Source organism: Delphinapterus leucas, chromosome 11 (genome assembly GCF_059928025.1).
Source record: "Delphinapterus leucas isolate spDelLeu-1000000601 "Yukka" chromosome 11, BTC_Dleu_Yukka2, whole genome shotgun sequence".
Lineage (NCBI taxonomy): Eukaryota > Metazoa > Chordata > Mammalia > Artiodactyla > Monodontidae > Delphinapterus > Delphinapterus leucas.
Window position 1 is genome coordinate 60,875,309 of NC_143139.1, and position 19,189 is coordinate 60,894,497.

Sequence of the window (19,189 nt, forward strand, 5' to 3'; positions counted from 1 at the left end):
ACAAGAAAAATCTCAAATAAACAATCTAAACTTATACCTAAAGGAACTAGAGAAAGAAGAACAAACAAAACCCAAAGTTAGCAGAAGGAAAGAAATCATAAAGATCAGAGCAGAAATAAATGAAATAGAAACAAAGAAAGCAATAGCAAAGATCAATAAACCTAAAAGCTGGTTCTTTGAGAAGATAAACAAAATTGATATCCCATTAGCCAGACTCATCAAGAAGAAGAGGGAGAGGACTCAAATCAATAAAATTAGAAATGAAAAAGGAGAAAGATCAGGAACAAGACAAGGATGTCCACTCTCACCACTATTATCATTCAACATAGCTTTGGAAGTCCTAGCTATGGCAATTAGAGAAGAAAAAGAAATAAAAGGAATCCAAATTGGAAAAGAAGAAGTAAAACTGTCACTGCAGATGACATGATACTATACATAGAGAATCCTAAAGATGCCACCAGAAAACTACTAGAGCTAATCAATGAATTTGGTAAAGCTGTAGGATACAAAATTAACGCACAGAAGTCTCTTGCATTCCTATATATTAATGATATAAAATCTGAAAGAGAAATTAAGGAAACACTCCCATTTACCTTTGCCACAAAAAGAATAAAATACCTAGGAATAAACCTACCTAGGGAGACAAAAGACCTGTATGCAGAAAACTATAAGACACTGATGAAAGAAATGAAACATGATACCAAGAGATGGAGAGTTATACCATGTTCTTGGATTGGAAGAATCAATATTGTGAAAATGACTATACTAACCAAAGCAATCTACAGATTCAATGCAATCCTTATCAAATTACCAACGGCATTTTTTACGGAACTAGAACAAAAAGTCTTAAAATTTGTATGGAGACACAAAAGACCCCAAATAGCCGAAGCAGTCTTGAGGGAAAAAAACAGAGCTGGAGGAATCAGACTCCCTGACTTCAGACTATACTACAAAGCTACAGTAATCAAGACAATATGGTACTGGCACAAAAACAGAAATACATATCAATGGAACAAGATAGAAAGCCCGGAGATAAACCCACACACCTATGGTCAACTAATCTACCATAAAGGAGGCAAGGATATACAATGGAGAAAAGACAGTCTCTTCAAGAAGTGGTGCTGGGAAAACTGGACAGCTACATGTAAAAGAATGAAATTAGAACACTCCCTAACACCATACACAAAAATAAACTCAAAATGGATTAGAGACCTAAATGTAAGAGTGGACACTATAAAACTCTTAGAGGAAAACATAGGAAGAATATTCTTTGACATAAATCACAGCAAGATCTTTTTTGATCCACCTCCTAGAGTACTGGAAATAAAAACAAAAATAAACAAATGGGACTTAATGAAACTTCAAAGCTTTTGCACAGCAAAGGAAACCATAAACAAGACGAAAAGGCAACCCTCAGAATGGGAGAAAGTATTTGCAAACGAATCAACAGACAAAGGATTAATCTCCAAAATATACAAAAAGCTCATGCAGCTCAATATTAAAAAAATATACAACCCAAACCAAAAATCGGCAGAAGACCTAAATAGACATTTCTCCAAAGAAGACATACAGATGGCCAAGAAGCACAGGAAAAGCTGCTCAACATCACTAACTGTTAGAGAAATGCAAATCAAAACTACAATGAGGTATCACCTCACACCAGTTAGAATGGGCATCATCAGAGAATCTACAAACAACAAATGCTGGAGAGGGTGTGGAGAAAAGGGAACCCTCTTGCACTGTTGGTGGGAATGTAAATTGATACAGCCACTATGGAGAACAGTATGGAGGTTCCTTAAAAAACTAAAAATAGAATTACCATATGATCCTGTAATCCCACTACTGGGCATATACCCAGAGAAAACCATAATTCAAAAAGACACATGCACCCCAATGTTCGTTGCAGCACTATTTACAATAGCCAGGTCATGGAAGCAACCTAAATGCCCATTAACAGACGAATGGATAAAGAAGATGTGGTACATTTATACAATGGAATATTACTCAGCCATAAAAAGGAACGAAATTGGGTCATTTGTTGAGACGTGGATGGATCTAGAGACTGTCATACAGAGTGAAGTAAGTCAGAAAGAGAAAAACAAGTATCTTATATTAACGCATGTATGTGGAACCTAGAAAAATGGTACAGATGAACCGGTCTGCAGGGCAGAAGTTGAGACACAGATGTATAGAACAAACAAACCAAGGGGGGAAAGACGTGGTGGGGTGGGGATGGTGGTGTGATGAATTGAGCAATTGCGATTGATATGTATACACTGATGTGTATAAAATTGATGACTAATAAGAACCTGCTGTATAAAAAAAATAAATAAAATTAAATTAAAAAAGAAAAAAAATTCTGTTAACAAAGAACAAGCTTTAAGCTTGTTTTAGAAGCATCTTTATGTCAAAAATCATACTCAGTAGCTTCCCTCAGAAACCAACTTCCATGCCAACTTGCTCAATTCTTTCAATGGTACCATCTTACTTTGAATCACTCAGACCTAAACCCTTGAGTCACTGAGACTCTATTTTCCCCCCAACATCTGATTAAGTCATTAAATTGTAATTAATTTTAAATAGACAATATCTACTCACATCTAGTCCTTTCTTTCAATTCCCATTAATACTAACCAGGCCAGACCCACATCACCACATTTATCAGCTTTTGCATCTTCCTTCTAATAGATGTCCCTGCACTCAGTCTTACCTTACTCATTTACCTACTACACTAAATATTGAAGTTCAAACACACAATAAAGACATGGTCCCTATTACTAAGAATATCACCATATATTGAAGACTGTATATACTGTAGTACAGTAATTCATTTGACTTTAAGGTAAGTTATCTCCACCCAATCTACACAATATTACTCATTATTCAAGCCAGACCTATCATTAGCAAGTCATTTAGCTGTTCTGAAGTTTATTTTCTCCTCTGTGAATACACAATTATTAAACCTTACAACTTTCCAAAGTTGTTGTGAGGCTTAACAATAGTTTACATGAGTGTACTTTATAAATTTTTGTTAAAGCATTATACAGACATAAGGCAGAATTACTGAGTGGTACAGTAAGTGACAAAGACTAAGAAAGGACCAAGAAGGGAATGATTAATTTACCAAGTTAATTCCCTAACCTATCACTTGGGCCATGTGGCTCCTCCACTTAAAAATATTTGATAGCACCCATTCTTTAGGAAAAAAATCCCCAACCCTGATATTTAAATCGTCTACAATTTGACCCAATTATTCATTCCACAGAAATGTTTTGATCTCCTATGAGATAGCCTTGCAACTCCAAAATTTCACTTATCTAAATTATCTGTCTAGTAAAACTGATTGCTCAGAGCAATTTGCAATATTCTGCAAAAACATTGTTTTTGCTTCCCTGTTCAATAGCTCAAAAGTTCCCTGCCTTGAAGGCTCAACTCAAATTGCCAATTCTGCTACCAAAGTTCAAGATGAAGTGTATCTTTCCCCAACACTAACTTTCTAATACCAGTTCTTTAACAATGCATAGTTATCTCATAGTATTTCCTCTACTGCTACCATAAATAGGTAAAAATTAATTTGTTATTTAACTTTTTTCCTAATATTACAATGGTCTAGTTATAGTGTTGTCAAATAGAACTACTGGACAATTCAAGTCTAGCACAACCTTACCTCTCCCCAGCTCAACCCACTGACCACTCTCTAGCATCTGTCATTGTTGACCACTCCTTTTCTCAAAACTCTCCCCCCTTCCTTAATTTCCAAGCTATTTTCTCTCCTTTCTCTCCTTTCCTCTTTCTGCCTGGCCCCCTTCCCCTTCTTTTCCCTTAAGATAGTTATTTCCCAAGGTTGCAGCCTAGAATCTCTTTTGTCCCCATGCAACATGCTTTCCATGAATGATTCCACTGACTTGATTTTTATGGATTCTATTCACTGACAACTCCCCAAATTAGTTTCCCACCTTAACCTCTCCTGAACTCCAGCCCCTTAGGGCCATCCCAATCACTCTCCTGGTACACTCATTCTTATTATCCCAGAAAAAATAGCACATCCTTGGTAAGGGTATTCCTGACTTCCTATGCCAGGCATAACAAAGGGATGCTCACTCCATCTGTTTTGTCACTGCATCCTTCTATCACGCAGAAGTGCAGCGGGCAGCCATAGAGCTCCATGTGTTCCTAGGGACCTGTACTTCCATCTTCCTGAGAGAGGAGGTAGAAAGACCCCTCACTCACCTTTCCCCTAAACCTCAAAACTTACAGCCCAACCACCAGTCTGCATAAAAGATTTGTGAGCTTCACACTTGGCTCTTACCTCTGCCTAGAAAGCTACCTTTAGGACTCTGTTTAAAAGTCACTTCATCAGGGGCTTCCCTGGTGGCGCAGTGGTTGAGAGTCCACCTCACGATGCAGGGGACGCGGGTTCGTACCCCGGTCCGGGAAGATCCCTCATGCCGCGGAGTGGCTGGGCCCGTGAGCCATGGCCGCTGAGCCTGCGTGTCCGGAGCCTGTGCTCCGCAACGGGAGAGGCCACAACAGTGAGAGGCCCGCGTACCGCAAAAAAAAACAAGTCACTTCATCAGAAGACTTCCATGATATTCCTAGAAAATAGCAACACCTATCTCCAATTCTGGTACTCTTCATCCTCCTTACCCTGCTTTATTTTTCATCACAACAATCATCACACAGCACAGTATATATTTATGTATATTTTTTGCCCTTCTTCAATGGAATGTTAACTCCACTAGAGTAGGAACTTTGTCTATTCTGTTCACTGTCGAATCCTTTAAGATTAGAACAGAGCCTGGCACATGGTAGACACTCAACAGACACTGAATGAACGAATGAATAAATGCATGAATGAAAAAAAGGCTCAGTCAGTATTATAACCCTAATACCTAGCAAAGAATTTATTATACATATGTAGTTTGTTGAGTTCCTCTGTTTATTAAAGGAATTAGTTTCAATTCTCCTATGACAAAAAACAAGTCTTGCTCACCTTTGTATTTTCCAAAATTTAACATTCTGCATGCTTAAAATATATATGCAAAGAACTAATATGGGCTAGAACCATGAAATCTGAGTTCTAAACCTATTCTAAACCTAAGTCGATCAGTATTTCCTAAGTAAACTTGAATAAATATTTTGAATTTAGTTTTCTTATTTGCTCATGACATCTGTTACAGTACTAAAATTCTGTTATACTAACAACTCAACATAGAAAATTATCTCAATCCTAAGAACATCCTTAGCTGTAATTTAAAGCATATTTGTATTTTCTTCCACTATTAGTCTTTGGCCATTATATGCCCGAAGTCCATTGCTAGAAATTCTCCCATGCTTTTTCTTAAATAATTCTGTCCTTCATAAGTGACACTGGTACAAATTCACTACCAGTTTTTGGTAATGGAGCATAAATTATATTTATTCTAGTACTAGTGGTCCCTTGCTAGGTTTAAACCAACCTCCTTCATCAAGATCTTCAGATACAAAGGAAGTTCAAAATCAATCAATGTGATGTCAGTTGTAACTAATGTGAGACTGCTGGTGAAGTCTGTATTTATAAAATAAGAAAAAAGTTAACTGTCCACTAAAAGAATTAAACCGATGACCTTGGCATTTGACCTCATTAACATGTTCCTCTATATCTGACCTAACCATCCATAGTTACCTGAAAAGGTTATGAAGTAACAGCTCAACAGAAACCATGTTATCACATCACTATCATGCCAGGCTAGGTATGATAATTGGTTATATGAGGCAGCTCACACACATAAATATTTCAGTGTATGATGCTTAATCTTATGACCTGTTTACATAATTTCGAGTTTCAGTTTGAAATAAGAGCTTACATTACCTGCAATTTCGTTTTGGCCAATTCTTTACACAGATACATGAGCCTACATTCTATAATGAATCATGACCAGGAACTGAATTAAGACATAAGAACTGTATAACAAATACCTTCTTTCCTTCTGAAGTTCTATTCTAACAAATCATTCATTAGTAAATTATGTTGATCAAGCCACAGGCAAGACTGCTAATGATAACATGGAAATGTCACCCTCCGTGACTCATAATATCTACCACATATAAAAATGCAGTCAGCAACTCCTCTCCATGTGTCAGCAACTATGTGGTGCCAAAATGCCAAAAAATTCACCCTGGATAGAAAAATCAAAATTAGTTACAGGAGAACAAAACTTTGGGTTAAATAAAATACATCATGGATTGCATATTTTTCGAAGTATACATTATTTTAGGTAATGTATGTAAAAACTTTAAAGGGATGTTTAAAAGGCTAGGTGTAATACAGATCAGTTTACAACATAAAAACATTAGCCTTACATTCAATGATATGAATAACAGAGTATCTGTATTTGAATCCTAACATGGCCCACTGACTAGCTTATGTGACTTAGAAAAATTACTAACCCCTTTAGAGCCTCAGTTTCTTCATCTCTAAAAACAGAGTAATATCTACTTCACAGTACTATGGAGGGAATTAAATGAGAAATTGTGTGAGACATCAATCCCCGGTGAGGGCACATAGTAAGACTGCAAAAAATAATGTTTTTTCTCTACACAAATACAGTAACCCAAATAGGGAAAGTGCAGATTTTAGAAATCTAGGGGGAAAAGGAAAATCCAGAAGGGACATATTGTCTGTTTTGCTACTATGACCCGACAGGTTTTAACTGTCTTTTACCTAGTTTACAAAACTGTATGCTAACTTGTTCCATGGGCTAACCATCTCTATTTCTATGATTCTCAACCTTAGTTGGGCAATGAAATCACCTAGGAGACTTTAAAAAGTACTGATGTCTGTGTCTCACCCTCTAAGATTCTAATTCAATTGAACAGCCTGAGCACTGGGATTTTTCAGCACACCCCAGATAACTCTAATGTTCAGTTGGTTGCCCCTCCCTCCAATATCCATAATTCTGTCAAGATAATTTTCCTAAACCACACTCTGAACAGGTTGTTTCCCTACTCAAAAAAAAAAAGAAAAAAAAATCAATGGTTTGACATTACATTAAAAACGAAAATCCCAAACTGTAAAACATAGTATTCAAGACTCTGTATAGTCTGATTCTAACATCATAGGTGAGAGGCAATACAGGAAAAAGATTAAAGCTTAGCCTCTGGAGACAAAATGTATCCCAGTTCTGCCACTTACTAGTTGTGTGACCCTGAGCGACTTTCTTAACTCTCTGTGTCCTCATCTATTTACTACTGAGATAGTAAATTATATTATCTCATAGGGTTATGTGAAGATTACATGAGTTTATCTACAAAGTACTTAGAATGGCTGTGGCATGTTATAGAAATTTTAAAAATGTTAGTTGTTATTCATTTCCTCTAGCTTTATTTTCTACTAATTCCCCTAAAGCAGCAAGCAATATTGCCTCTGAGACCTAAAATATGCTCCAAACATGGTGTAGTCATAAACCTGGCGAGGTACTATGTGTATAGATATGTTCAATGATGGTAGGCTAGTTTTTTAGACCCAATATATGTTCGGCTAAAATTAAATTTCACGTGTGTGTGTGGGTATACATGTACATACACAGATACAAATATAAATTCATATACATATATGTAAATTCATTCCCTCTCTCAAGCTCTTTGTTGCTCCATTGCTGTTGTTTTTACCATATTAAACTTAAGGTGACTTCTGAAGTAGTCACAAGTTATTGAAAACCTACTGAGGTGAGGTCTGGATAAATATCCCTTCGTTGCTCTATTCTCACTAGACAGTTGGACAGGTAGAGATTTTCTTGAACTTTTAATCAAATTTTATCTTTATGTATCTCCAACATGCTGAAATTCTAATCCTTCACATGTCTTTCTGAGGTTTTGTGGGACTCTCATTTTATTTTTTTAAAAAGCAGGAAGAAATTTAAGATTCTTAATGCACATAATTTTAATTAAGAGTTAAAGGTGGAGCTATGGATGTCTTGGCTTTTACTATATCCTGCTTATAAGAAGCATCTGCATGTCTTAAAACTTAGGAGAAACAGCAAATGATAATGCTTATGAAAAACCTTCAAACCATACTTTTAAAATCTGAATGACTGCAATGTTATGGATATTGAAAGAAGTAATAAATCTTTAAAGCCAAGTCTCCACCTTAAGTCTAATTTAGCAAAACAAATAACTTTCTATTGGGTAAATGACATAATCTATTTACTTGGGAGTGAGCCACCTTAACAGACTTCTGATTTTTAAACTGTGGGCATGTCACAGCTGACAAAGATCTTAATATAGATGAACTGTCCAACAGGGCTGCTGTTCTTTTGATGTTTTTGGTCCCCTTTCAGCCACCACCTCAGCCAACCTTCACACAGGGAACACAAAGCCAAAAAGAAAGTAACCAACTCTTTTTACAAATGGGAACTGAGTTACTTACCAGTGAAGTAACTAACACCCTCCCTGAACCCATCACTAGAGATGGATGGATGGGGAGCAAGCTTCAAGCAGACAGAGAGTACGGTACCACAGATGGAGGAAAGGCCAGGGGGCCAGAGTAGGAGGAAGACCTGGGAGCCATCTTTCTGGGCCTTTTTCTCTCTATAATACTGGACAGATCACTCTCCACTGTGTCCTTACTACCATGGCAGAACACGATTTAATACCAACCAGAGGCATTAAACAAAGTTTTAATCACTTTTGTTTCTAAATTGTTTTTAAATCAGTTGCAGTATGCACACAACAAGTGCAGGCAAAGACCCTGACTACTATCTCCCACTGTTCTTTCCCCCAAATGAGCTAACTGATTACAACTAGGGAGGCAGCTTGTCGAAAAGAATTATGCCCGAAGCAGAAATACAGAAAAATTCCCTAAGAAACAGAATATATGAGTGGAAGGAGCAAATGAGGAATAATGAAACAATGATTTTAACAAGAGATTCTTCACCCTAAGACATGTATTCCCTAGACAGACCAAAAAGTCCCTGGGTTCTTACCTTTCTATCTAGGACAGTATCAGATATTCCTAGAAGAATATTATTTCCAAGAAAGTACAAGCTCACAAACAAAAAAAATTAATATCCTAAGAAGCCCAAGTGCTGAGAAGGAAAACTGAACAATCTCAGTAGAAGGAAAGAAAATTAGTAAACAAAAGCCATCAAAAACTTAAAATAACCACAATAAATATGTTCCAAATGATACTGGAGGATACTGTAAAAATATGAAGCATGACCAAGCAATCACAAAAAAACAGCTAGTAATACTGGGTATAAAAATATTATGGTGAAATAAAGTATACAGCAGATTTGAACAGCAAAACAAATATGATACAACAATAAATTAGTGAGTCAGAAGAGTGGTAAAGGAATTCAACAAAAAGGCACAAAGAAAGGAAAAGACGGAAAATATAGAAGTTAAGAGAGATTAAAGAAGCAAAAGTGCTATTATATTCACAAAATAGGAGACCCAGAGAATTTTTTAAATAAAAAATATTAAATCTTAAACAATTTTGAAACCTCCACAAAATGGATAAATTTCAGAAATATATAAAAGGCTTTAAAGACTCCTCCACCTCTCACCCCTAGACATACCTACACAAAACCACAGGCTCAGCTGTATAAGGATTGAAAAGAAAAAAAATGACTATTATTTGCAGATGATATGAATCAGATAAAATAATAAATCTAATAAAACAAAATACATAAGCATTCAACCAATATTGTTAAATATAAAAATGAAAAAAGAAAAAAAACAAACAAAAAAACTCCTTGATATAGATCATGTCTGAATGCTAGGTACAATTATGAAATAGGCAAATTTTATCTCGATCATCACTCCCTCATTCCTAAAGGCTCTATCATAATTCTTCTTTCCACCGTCAACTCCCCCTGCATCTCTAACACACCCAATCAACTACTGGGTCCCTCTTTTCACATCACATAGCTGCCAATTATTTGTCTTTAAAGTGTTAGTTACTGAATGTTTAAATGAGCAATTCTCAAACTTTTGGGTCTCCAGACCCCTTTCCACTCCTAGAAATTACCAAAGACTCCAAAGAGTTGTTGTTTATGTGGATTATATTTATTGATATTTGCTGAATTCAAAATTAAAAGTGAGAAATTCACTATCTTTGCCAGGTGATGACAGTCAACATCAAAAGTGATAAGTCATGTTGATAGTGTATACTTTTCCATAATGATGTGATGATGGCATTTTACCTTTGTGGTCTCCTCCCCAAAACCCAGTCTAATCATGAGAAAAACAACAGACAAATTCCATTTGAGGGACACTGCAAAATATCCTACCAGAACTCCTCAAAACTGTCAAGGTCATCAAAACCAAGTAAAGTCTTAAGAAATTATAACTGCCCTAAAACTCTTAGAGGAAAAACATAGGCAGAACACTCTTCGACATAAATCGCAGCAAGCTCTTTTTTGACCCACCTACTAGAGTAATGAAAACAAACATAAACAAATGGGACCTAATGAACCACAGAAGCTTTTGCACAGCAAAGGAAACCATGACGCAAAGACAACCCTCAGAGTGGGAGATAATATTCGCAACAAAGCAAATGACAAAGGATTAATCTCCAAAATATAAAAGCAGCTCATGCAGCTCAATATCAAAAAATGGGCAGAAGACCTAAATAGACATTTCTCCAAAGAAGACATACAGATGGCCAACAAACACATAAAAAGATGCTCACTAATTATTAGAGAAATTCAAATCAAAACTACAATGAGGTATCACCTCACACCAGTTAGAATGGGCATCATCAGAAAATCTACAAACAACAAATGCTGGAGAGGGTGTGGAGAAAAGGGAACCCTCATGCACTGTTGGTGGGAATGTAAATTGATACAGCCACTATGGAAAACAGTATGGAGGTTCCTGAAAAAACTAAAAATAGAACTACCACATGACCCAGCAATCCCACTACTGGGCATATACCCAGAGATAACCATAATTCAAAAAGACACATGCACCCCAATGTTCATAGCAGCACTATTTACAATAGCCAGGACATGGAAGCAACCTAAATGTCCATCAACAGAGAAATGGATAAAGAAGATGTGGTACATATATACAATGGAATATTACTCAGCCATAAAAAAAGCCATAAATATTACTCAGGTCATAAAAAAATGACCCACGAAATTGGGTCATTTGTAGAGATGCAGATGGACCTAAAGAGTGTCATACACAGTGAAGTAAGTCAGAAAGAGAAAAAAATATATCGTATATTAGTGCATATATGTGGAATCTAGAAAAATGGTATAGATGATCTTATTTGCAAAGCAAAAATAGAGACACAGATGTAGAGAACAAATATATGGATACCAAGGGGGAAGGGGTTGGTGGGAGGAATTGGGAGATTGGGATTGACACATATACACTATTGATACTATGTATAAAATAGACAACTAATGAGAACATATTGTATAGCACAGGGAACTCTACTTAATGCACTGTGGTGACCTAAATTGGAAGAAAATCCAAAAAAGAGGGGATGTATGTATATGTATAGCTGATTCATTTTGCTGTACAGTAGAAACTAACACAACATAGTAAAGCAACTATACTCCAATAAGAATTAATTAAAAAAATAAAGTAACATTAATAGTAGGTTTTTTGTAGATTATTTTATCATGTGAGGAAGTTCACCTCTATTCCTATTTTTCCGAGAATTTCTGTTGTGAATAAATGTTGAATTTTATCATTTAAAAAAAAAAAAAAAAGAAAGAAATTATAACTGCCAAGAGGGCCTTAAGGAGATGTGATGACTAAATGTAAAGTGCTACCCTGATGTGATTCTGGAATAGAAAAAGCACATTAGGTAAAAACTAAGGAAATCTGACACAAAGTATGGACTTCAGTTAATAATGTATCAATATGGATTCATTAATTGTATCAAATGTACCATACTAATATGTTAATAATAGGGGAAAGTGGGTACAAGCTACACAGAACTCTGTACTATGTTCAGAATTTTTCTGTAAACCTAAAAATTGTTCACAATATTTCTGTAAAACTCTTCCAAAAAATGAAGTTTATTTAAATTAAAAAAAAAAAACACTGCTTAGGAAAAAATTAAACTAAGAAAATTTGAAAACACAAGAATATACAAGCATACACTCCATTAGCCAGCGGAGCAATGGCATAATCACACCTCATACAGTCTTGGGAAAAGTGCACTGTACGTTCACTAGAGAATGAGAAACAAAGCAAATAACATCAAATACCACGGTATTACTACGAAAATAATTTTGACCTCACAGATTCTCTGAAAAGATCTTGAGTTCCATAGTCCTGGGAACACACTCTGAAAATCTCCAAGCATAATGGAATACAAAAGATTTCTGGCTTGGAATTCTACTGATATACTGTGTAGACCACTGGCTATTTCTTTTACTATTTCAAAGCTAACCCTTTCTCTAATTTAGCTGTCCAAACTTATTGAAGAGTCCCATTATATACCTTCAAAATGTTTACGTTATATTATTCAAGCCTCTAATAGAATTTAGAACAACTTTTAACAGGTACAAAAGAAAAAAAAAGATACAATAAGAATCTAAGTGCTCAAACAATAGGAAATACTGAGTGATATTTTCCCACTTGGGAAGTTCAAACATTACAAATATTTAAGTACTGCTGTTAATTTATACTCCTACTGAATTAACAGATCTAAGCAACGATCATCAATGGCCGCTATTATCACAAGAAGAGAGACAATCAGACATTATGTGCCTCCTGATGGTAATACAGAACACCATTAAGTATTCTTGTCATGAAAAATTGAACCTGAATCTGAGCAAGTCTCAGATTAGAACTGTCTACTGACCAATTTGCACGAAATATAAGTAACTGAAGAATACATTAAACAATCACCATGGGGGCAAATCCAGATTGTGGGAAACGCTATAGGACAAACTACCTTATTTCCTCAATAAACTGGAAAAGGAAAATTAAAAATTGAAAAGGTAAAATCAAAAACAGATACAGGAGAGACTTAAAAGATTAAAAAAGACTTAAGTGGCTTAGGAACCAAGTCCAACACAAAGACAATAAAAAGAAATTTACAAGACAATTAGGGGCGTTTAAGCAATGACTAGTTGACTATATTAACGAATTCCTCATTTTTAGAGTAATAATGATATTTATGGTTAAAGTTTTAATGAAAAGTCTTTATATTTTAGAGATATATACTGAAATACTTATGAAGAAAATGATGTATATGGGATTTTCTCAAAAAAGTATGGGGTGGGAAGGCAGGAGTATACATGAAACAAGATTGACCCGAGTTGATAATGCTGAAGATGGGTGATGGGTACATGAGAATTCATTATACTAGTTCATCTTATTTATAAAAATATATTTGAAATTTTATATAATAAAGACTTCAATAAAGATATCTATTAATATTCTTGAATGTGTAATTAATGTAAACTGCTACAGTTAGAAAGCAGCTATTAGGAAGATGAAGTTATTTTAATATAAAAGACAATAAGTATGTAGGTAATAAATTGGTAACTAAAATTTCTAGTTATTTTATTATTTTACATAAGAAGATCTCTGCAATCTAAGAATTTACATAATTTAGGGCCTTAATCTAACTGGCAACTCCCCAGGTGAGTTGCCCCAGAAAACTACCCAATTCTGGATTATTTGGCAATAGGACCCACTTCTCTAGACTGGGATGCACCAGAGGTTAGTACAATGACTGTGGTAGGCAGAATAATGGCCTCCCAAAGATGTCCACATCCCAATCCCTGGAACCTGTGAATATTACCTTACTTGATACAAGGGACTCTGCAGATGTGATTAAGTTAAAAATCTTGAGACAGGGCAGTTTTTCCGGATTATCTGAGTGGGTCCAAAGTAATCACAAGGGTCCTTATAAGAAGGAAACAAGAGGCTTCCCTGGTGGCGCAGTGGTTGAGAGTCCGCCTGCCGATGCACGGGACACGGGTTCATGCCCAGGTCCGGGAAGATCCCACATGCCACGGAACGGTTGGGCCCGTGAGCCATGGCCGCTGAGCCTGCGCGTCTGGAGCCTGTGCTCCGCAACGGGAGAGGCCACAACAGTGAGAGGTCCGCGTACCGCAAAAAAAAAAAAAAAATAGAAGGAAACAAGAAGATGAGTGAGCAGTAGATGTGACAACAAAAGCCAGAGGTTGAAATAATAGGAGGAAGTAACCATGAGCCAATGAAAGACTGCAACCTCTAGACAGTGATAAAAAGGAATGAATTCTCCCATAAGAGCCTCCAGAATGAACACAACACCTTGCTTTTAGACTTCTGATATCCAGAACTCTAAGATAATAAATTTCTGTTGTTTTAAGCCACTAAATTTGTGGTAACTTGTAGCAACAAGGAAACTAGCATAATGACCAACGGTAAAATTTAATAGAAAAGTCTATCTTAGTTCAAGTATAATGACTTGAGCTGCCTTTTGAGAAACTGAGTTACCTATAAACTACATGTGGTCATGCTGAGGCTGGATGACCTGCTGTCAGGGGATACTGTAGGTAGAATCCTTACATTAGGCAGATTGTTAGACTAAATGATCTCTAAGTTTCCCACAAAGACTAAAGGAAAAAGTAGCCACAGGACTCAGAGGTTTGCAAAAGGCTCTGCTGGTAGCAAAATCTTTGTTAAAGATGAAAAGGTCTCTACTAGGCAATCCTGAAGTATACAGCATTAGCCAAACACTTAGCAGGCAGGTCTCAAAGGATATTCAAATGTTAGATAAGCATATGTACCAAATTTGTTGACCCATTTGTAATAGATGAGATAAGAAACTTCACAGCCCTTCTCCATCCATTCCCACTTTAGGGTGGGGAAGGGATATGTAATAAGAACAACCAAGTGCCATTACGCAAGAATACTTGCCATTACGCAAGAATACTTTAAGAGGATTAGTAATTGGCATAGATAATTTATCATTGAACTTGAATGCATAAATGTCTTAAAGGTCAGTTATTGAGAAACTGTACACCAAAAATACTGTCCTTATAAATATGCTATCACTAAAAACATATAATATACTAAGTTAATAATGATAATGATGAAGCTAAACTAATAGTACAGTTAACCCTTGAACAATGAGGGTCTGAACTGCACAGGTCCACTTATAGGCAGATTTTTTTCAATAGTAAATACTACAGTGCTACATACAGATCAGTGGCTGGTTGAATTGAGGATACCAAGGAACCACGGCTCCGCATCGAGGGTCAGAGACTACCCTACCCCACTCCCACTAATCATTCAAGGGTCAACTATATTTAAACAAGAGAATAAAAATAGCAACATTTAAAATCTGTGACCCGCTGAAAAAATAATACTTGATGTTACCAAAAATTAGGCAATTCCATTAATTTACATGCCTATATACACAAGCTGTATGATGTTGTCAAATGCTATATATAGTAGCTATACTCCTTAGAATATGATTTAAAGCTCTCAGTAAACTCTAATAACATACCAATTTTACTTGACGAGAACTAAATCACAGTAATCATGAAAAATTCACCTAGTAAGTAAGTAAAAATCAAAGTTTCAGGAAGTCGGGTCATCTCTAGGCCCATCAAGAAGATACTCATTTACTACATTCCGAGAATTACTGAACTAAATCACCTTTGCAGTTCCTTCCATTTCAGAAAGCATCTGATTCGAACTACCCAATTTAAATTATAATCTTAAGCAAGAGTTCCTCAGTTAAGAGTCCCTTACAATACTATAAAGATCTACACATATTTTTAAAATTTTTATTCTCTTCTAAAACGTCAGTTATATAATCAATTTTTAATACAACAAAAGATTTTGACCTCTAATAGACCTCATAAAGTAGTTTCCTCTGGTAACAGAAATAATTTATAAGATATTCAAAAGATATGACTTTTCTTAAGGTAAGGAACATATTCAAATTTTTTTTAATCTAAAGGTATATTTCACTTATTTAGTTTACTTCAATCTATCAATAAAAATTTGACCCCTACACTTAAAGGATTTCTTAGTGGTTAATTTCCAAAGTGATATGAGTTCTGGACTTTTACATAGTTTTTTAAGACATATATTAAATGTACACTTGTGTTCTCAAGTATATAAGTACAGTATAAAAATGCAATTCATATTTTTCAGTATTTACTACCTAAGACAAACAATACTACCACAAAAATAGAACTAAACACAACTGGAATAATAAATGAGCAAATGAATTTTTTAAAAAATAGAAAGCATAATCTCATATAAAAGAAGAAAATTGAATAAATGGACACTAAAGTCAATTGAGTCCAAGCTTCCACTACCTCACACCAAGACTACGATAGTAGTTTCTTTTTTTTTTTTTAGTAGTTTCTTAATTAATATCTTTCTCTCTCACTCCTCTAAATCACCTTATATCCTGCTTCCAGATTCATCTTGTCCACTCTTATAAAAATATTCAATGACATACCGCTGTCTACAGAATCAACTTCAAAATCCCTGGTCTGGCACTCAAAGCCTTCCCTAAGTTTGGTCTCTATCTGCCATGTTGATCATTATTCTTGTAAACAACATTCCCTTCCGATCTACCTTATTCAATTTTTCTACTCATTTTCCCCTGAATAAACCCTAAACAATTAATTTCCTGTTTAGCCTTGCCTCTTGCCATCCTCCCTTCTTAGAATGCTCTCCTTGCTCATTCTCAATCTTATGATCCCTACTACTTATGCTATTCAGAGTTTGTGTTCTCTTAAGAAAGCTTCTCTAACTACCCCAGTGTATAACAACCGCCCAATTGTCACAACTTGTATAACTATGCCTTGCTTATGTTCCTCATTTAACACTTAGTAAATGCTATTATTACCTTATCTATCCATCCCTCTATCTAGTCTTCTCAAAAATAAACATAATTCAGACAGACCACATTGTAGATCTCTTAGCATCCCCTTCACTGGGCGTAGTACTCTGCACAAAGACTGCATTCAAAAAAAGCTTACTAATAATATTCTAAAAACTAGTGCATGCAATCAGATTTTTTACAACACTGCTACCTCATACTGACATACTGCTTTATATTTTCAAAGAACTTTCTGGTTTCACTAGATCATATTGTCCCTCTCAAGTAGGAAGGATGAGTATTCTTGCTTATATACTTTTTATTGAAGTAGAATATCTGCCTCAATATCTTAGGTAGCAAAAATGATATTCAGAGAAAGTGTAAAGCCAAAATTACCCAACAGTGTAGGGCTTTTTTTAATGTGTTTTATTGCTTCTCCTGCCTCTTAACTTTCTTTTTGGAGAGAAGGCTGAATATTAATAATTATATTAACAATAACAATAGTGGCTTTTATTTATTGGATATTTATAATGTGCACAGATGGTAATAGGCATTTTATAGACATATTATCTCAAATAAAACTCAACAACTCTGGGAGGTAGATATTACTATTATCTTTATTTAATAGATGAGGAAAACTGGAAACCCTCAGAATTTAATTAATTATGCAGGTCATACGACTAAGTGACGGAGCTCAGATTTTAACACACAGCCAAATGTCTACGGAGCCCATGTTCTTATCCACCTCTCCTAGATCTAAACAGTAACTAGCTTAGGCCATGCAGTTCAAAGGTGATATTTTATAAATAGATAACTCAAAGGTGGACCTCAAGATTAGTTTCAAATACAGAATATTTCAGTAGTTCAATTTTTGGTATTATTGTCTCTAAAATGAGCTACAATATTTCATGGAAGAAGCTTAATGAACAACAAGAAGAAAACTGCTCTCGCTTTTTTTTTTTTCAACATCTTTATTGGTGTATAATTGCTTTACAATGGTGTGTTAGTTTCTGCTTTATAACAAAGTGAATCAGTTATACATATACATATATCCCCATATCCCCTCCCTCTTATGTCTCCCTCCCACCCTCCCTATCTCACCCCTCTAGGTGGTCACAAAGCACCGAGCTGATCTCCCTGTGCTATGGTCTCACTGCTTTTTAAATAACTTGTTCTAACCTCTCAATATCAACAGAATTTAGAATAAAAAATGATTAAAACTTTATCAATATAGATATTCTGATACAGAATTTAATACTATCTACTTAGATATTTACTCTAAAAGGTAACAATAAATTTTAAGCAATTCTATTCAGAAAGACAGATACATAGTCAACATCTTAGTAGCAAAGGAAAGTATTCAGAGACAGACAGACAGACCTCAGTTCCATCACTTACACTGTGAGCTTTTAGAGAAGACCATTAACCTCCCTGAGCCTATTTCCCTGTCTTTAAAAGTGAGGATAAACAAACATCTACCTTTAATGGCTGTTGTGAGGACAGTCTGAAAAAGTATACACTTAGAAAACAGCAGTTGTTATTACTGGTATTTTTACTACCACCAAAAGATTTTAAATATTTTAGCTAAAAAAAACTTAAGAAAGTCCATTAACATTAAATAAGAAAATATTTATGGTAAAGTAAATATCATGTTCCAAGACAAGGCTTAATCTGAACTTTTTTTTCTGAAGATATAGTGAAAACAAAATAACCTACCATCTGTTTTCCATTTAAAATCGCCGTTACAATAACCTTCTTCATAAACCAATCTATGTCCATGTCCATTTTATTCTCTATTAACAAGTTATCATTTTAAAGTTTAACTTTTCTTTGACCATTAAAGAAACAAGTTTGAACCAGAAATTCAAAAAAGGTTGGGACCAAGTTAACACAAGTAAACAAAACTGCATTTTGCTATCAATCATTAGACTGATCCTACATTTGAGCCTGAACAAAGGACATTCACTAAATTAAAATGCACAAACACCTCAATTTAGTAGTGACTCTCAACTTCATAGTAGTATGAAAGACAGAAAAGTTGGCCTCTGCATTATTCCAATAATGTAAATTTGTCCCATAATCTACCATCTAACAAATCATAGAGCTATCACCTGGCTACATTTTACCCACTGGCACCTTTACTTTAGGTAATACAAACATCCCTAATAATCTATAAATCAATATTTAATGGAATCTTTAGAAAAGGAGAATTGAAAATGAAATGATCCTAGAGCATTTTATGTTTTCGTACAGTGACAAATCATCATTTAATCCACATCCTACTGGTGAATTTTTATTTTTTTTTAAACTTATTGGATAAGGTACACTACCAGTACCCCTACCCATTTGTTTTAATTTCAGAATACAATTCAATCACAACACAAGGCAGCAATATTTATTAAA

At 35.2% G+C, this 19,189-nt stretch overlaps 1 protein-coding gene across 8 annotated transcripts in view; it reads right to left on the minus strand.

Moving 5' to 3' along the window:
* OSBPL8 (oxysterol binding protein like 8) overlaps positions 1-19,189 on the minus strand; it is a 195,713-nt gene that overhangs the window by 115,787 nt on the left and 60,737 nt on the right. Inside the window, exon 1 of one of the 8 annotated variants that reach the window (XM_089921058.1) lies at positions 6,082-6,122. The exons of 6 other annotated variants lie outside the window; for them this stretch is intronic. The gene's annotated coding sequence lies outside the window, so the exon portion shown is untranslated. One more of the 8 variants, XM_089921059.1, reaches the window with a different exon arrangement.